This window comes from Penaeus vannamei, chromosome 5 (genome assembly GCF_042767895.1).
Source record: "Penaeus vannamei isolate JL-2024 chromosome 5, ASM4276789v1, whole genome shotgun sequence".
NCBI lineage: Eukaryota > Metazoa > Arthropoda > Malacostraca > Decapoda > Penaeidae > Penaeus > Penaeus vannamei.
In genome coordinates this window covers 16698258-16703257 of record NC_091553.1, presented here as the reverse complement: position 1 = coordinate 16703257, position 5000 = coordinate 16698258, and the positions used below count along the sequence as shown (strand labels likewise).

The following is a 5000-nucleotide window of genomic DNA, read 5'->3' as shown; positions in this document are numbered from 1 at the left end:
AGTAGTAGTAGTGGTAGTAGTAGTAGTAGTAGTAGTAGTAGTAGTAGTAGAAGTAGTAGTAGCAGTAGTAGTAGTAGTAGTAGTTGTTGTTGTAGTTGTAGTTTGTGGTAGTGGTAGTAGTAGTAATAATAGTAGTAGTTGTTGTATTTGTAGTAGCTGTTGCTGTATTTGTAGTAGTAGTGGTAGTTATAGTAGCAGTAACAGCAGTGGTGCTAGTAGTAGTGGTGTAACAGTAGTAAAAGTAAAGAGTACTAGTTATAGAAATAGAAGTGGTAGTAGTAATAGTAGTAGGAATAAAAGTACTAGTTATAGAATAGTAGTAGTTGTGGCACTGTAATATCGATATTTGGCATGAATTGATAGAAGTAGTGGTTAGAGAACGGCCAGTCCTGGACATCTTAGTTGTAGTGCTGAAGGATGGCGGTGAAATCTTGCTCCACCGGTTGCTGCACTCCTGTCAACCAGTCGGGAAAGTGGCACTGTTCCTCTAAAGCGGCAAAGAGATCCTTTCATCCCCAACTACCTTTATATGTAGTCTACAGTTTAACTAGACCATTGCCAAAGTTTTCTTTTATTTCAGAATTGTTATTATCACGATCAGAATATCAGTTATATTATGTATCCCATTTCCATTTGCATTGCTATCATCAATACCCCTATTTTTCAGTAAGTTCAAAGTCTCATGTAGTTTGATCTAATCCAACCATACAAACAATTTACGTTGGAGCGCGTTGTATAGAACTATGAAGACACAGCCTCGTATTTGTGGTGAAAATCTTGACCCCAGTTTTGTATAGTACAGAAATCCGTAATCAGTAACATATGTATTAAGAAATTACTTCTTATGTCTAGCGATCTGCCTCATGAAGGAACATTTAACATCAATTACATGTATATAGTCATGGAATACATTGTTCGCAGGGTCAGACTAGAAGAGGAAAGCCCGTAGGGAGGCTTACCATCATCATTATTGCTATGAATAATGTGTTAATTTTGTGATTAGTATCTTTTCTATTTCTTATTATTCCTGCTATTATTATTACTGTTATTTTATAACATATTAAGAAAAGAAATAATTTTTGTTTTTGTTATATTTCTTAATGTCATTACTTTTGTAATTGATATCATCCGGTGACATTGATGAGGATTTTCATTATTATTATTATTATCATCATCATCATCATCATAATTTCATCATTATCATTGTCATTATTATCATCATCTCTATTATCATTATTACTATTACTATTGCTATTTTTAGTAGTATTACTATTATCATTATCATTAGTATTACATTCCTATTATCATTATCATTAGTATTATATTACTATGATCATTATCATTAGTATTACATTACTATTATTATTATCATTTTAATTTTATCATCATTACACATCATTGTTATATTGGTCATTATTGTCTAACATTATTATTAACATTTGTCTTCACATTCCAATGGTGAAGATCATTCATATGGAAAGTACCATTATTGGCGTTCCTTATCATCATTATTATCGGAATAATGATTTCATTCATCATCAGTATGAAAAATAATATGATTATTACAAACATCAGCAGTAATCGTTGACCAATTCTAATATCAACAACGATAAAGCGGTATTTAATTTCGGGTCAGTAATACCATCCAATTAATTATGATCTTAAGCGGTAATAATAGCAATCACTGTTACCAGCTTGTTATTTTTATTTTAAACTAATATGATTGCTGTCATAACCATTCTATTATTTTTTATTATTATCTTTTTACCATTACTGTTACATTGTTTTAATTTCTATAATTAATGTTATTGGTACTATCATTATATATATATATATATATATATATATATATATATATATATATATATATATATATATATATACATATATAATTGCTATAATCATGCTCCTGCAGCGATTATTATGATCATATTCAAATCATACCTTTGTTATTTTCAATATTATTGACAATACTCGATTTAGCAATTTAATTGATGTAATAAATTTTAATGTAGTTATTCTGTACATTCTTATACGGATATCTGTTGATTTTCTTGCCTTTATCGAACTTAGTATCGTCGTTTTTGCTTCAAGATACGAGCTGCGTGGCACAGGTAACTCGATCAGGACGGGCCTGTTAATGAGCAATTCAGTCCTCCAAGTTTTCCGGTGAAGGTCCGGGTGAGGAGGATTAATTGGGCGCTTCCTCAATACAAGGTTTATTAATGGAATTTAGACTAATTGCCCTTCTCAGCGCGAGGGGGTCGTGTGACCGTTCCTATTTTGCTCCAGTTCAAGAATATAGTATTCATATCTCAAACAAATATATATATATATATATATATATATATATATATATATATATATACATACACGTGTGTGTGTGTGAATAAAAACACACACTTATAAATATAATGTGTATGTGTGTGTGTGTGTGTGTGTGTGTGTGTGTGTGTGTGTGTGTGTGTGTGTGTCTGTCTGTCTGTCTGCATGTGTGCACTCGGATAGATACGTACCTATAGCTAAGTAGGTATATAGAAAGATGTGTAGACAAGCATATAGAAAGTTCGATTGAGATGGACAGATGGGTAGAAAGATAAACTGAGATGGTATATATGAAACAAATAACAATATATTGAGATGTGACCATTACAAATATTACTCCCATTAATGAAGTTTTAATACTATATGAATGATTCATCTCACCCCCCCCCTTCTCCTTCTCTGTGTCACCCCCTCCCCCCTCTCTCTCTCTCTCTTTATCTCTCTCCTTTCCCTTTCCACCTACCTATCTGTCTCGGGCGCTCGAAAGATGCACACCCAAGAGAGAGGAAAGAAAAATGGTTATTAGGTTAAAAAGGAAATCTGATAAAAATAAGATCTTTTACATAAAAAACTTTTACCGATATAAAAAGTTTTAATGGGTTATCAAAGTTTGAACATCAAATAAACGAGAAGAAAGGGAAAGGATTAAATTGTACTTACGAATATTAACATTTATATCTATACTGAACAGGAGGTAAAAGAGTATTTTTGATAATAGAATAAAAATGTTATTAATGGCAATAATAAGAACGATGATATTAATAAGAATGATGATGATAATGTTAGCAATACCCCAGTAGAAATAATGATATTAATAATGGTAGTAATAATGACAATGGAAATAATGATAATAAAGTTATGAAGGCCCACGAGTAGTTTACCTTTATTAGAAGAATTAAACCCGTAAAGTTAGATAATAAAAAAAACTTTCCATTTACAATTGTCGGTAATAAATGATGGTGATTTAATTATATTTTCCTTTAGTCTTTTATACACTGTGATTTATTTATCTACTTCATCATTACATATTAACATTTATTAATCAATACTAAATCATATATACATATATTTCTCATAAACATTCATACAATTGGAAGTTAATGTTCCACTATCTAATCTTTAAAACGTATCATATTAAATCAATTAATATATCCTAACCAAGCACATCGTAGATCACGACTTGACTGGTGTAAGGAATGTCAATTTAAATTTCTCATGTTACAGCATCCTGATATCAAAAACATATTTTTTATATAGCTTCCGTACATGTAAAATGATCTTTATTCTGAAGAGATATTTATTACAAAACCTTTTTCGAATAATTAAACTTCTTATGTAGCACACATGGTACCTTTCCCTTTGTACATATCATTTTTATTTAATTATCTGTTCCTGAATTCTTTAAACTGCTTCCAACACATGACATATAGAGCTGTCTTTCCAATGTCATGTTTCTCACCAGGGTCTCCTCTACCTATTATTCCTTATTATAACATTAAAAACCCAAAAGGCTTCAGGCATTCTTATGCTTATTTCAACATATATATAAAATAAAGAGAATAGAACCAAATAAATAATTGCATTTTCCTTATATAATTCTTTTTATTTGTAATAATAATCATGATAACGGATAATGGAAATGATAATCATAATTGTGTTTGTAATTATTATAGCAATACAAATGACAGTTAAAATAATATTAGGAAAAATGAAAGGATGAAAGTTATGATGAATAGTTTTGATAATAATAATGATAATAATAATGATACTACTACTACTACTACTACTATTACTACTACTACTACTATTACTACTACAAATAATAATAATAATAACGATGATGATGATAATGATAGTAATGGTATAATAAAACAAATAATGATAGTGATTATAAGAAGAAAAATAATAACAATTAGAATTATAACAAAAACCGTAATAGTAATATTACTACAAACAACGTCAACTGCATTAAAAGTAATACTGAAAACGGTTAAGATAAAAGTTGTTGATAACGACGATAATGATGTTGATGATGATGGTAATGATAAAAAGTGATCAAGATAATAACAGCAACAGCAATAATAATAACAACAATAATGATAATACTAATGATAACAACAATAATAATAATAATAATAATAGTAATAATAATCATAATGATTATAACAATAATGATTACAGTAATAAGAATACTTATTATATTATCAATAATAATATCATAATCAACGCAAATAATAATTATATTGATTATAGTAGTACTGATAATGATAATAGTAATATCAATAAGAATGAAAATAAACACAATAACAACAACAATAATATTGAAAATAATTATGTCAATAATACAATGTTGAGAGGAACAATACGGATAAGGATAAAATAATAGTAATGGTAATAATAATAATGATGAAAATAATTATCATTATTATTATTGTTATTACAATAGCAATGATAATGATAGTAATAATAATAATAATAATTATAATAATAATAATAATAATAATAATAATGACAATAACGATAATGATAATAATTATAAAAATAATAATGACAATGATAATAATGATAATAATAACGATAATTATAATTATAATAACATTCCGGCAATGATAATGACCATGATAACAATAAGTATAATAAAGATAAGAGTTTTAGTAATAATAATAATCATAATG

General features: G+C 28.1%; 1 protein-coding gene across 2 annotated transcripts in view; it reads left to right on the top strand.

Annotated features, from left to right (window-relative positions):
* Positions 1 to 5000, top strand: part of LOC138861698 (zwei Ig domain protein zig-8-like) — an 87032-nt gene that overhangs the window by 79664 nt on the left and 2368 nt on the right. The window lies entirely within an intron of this gene.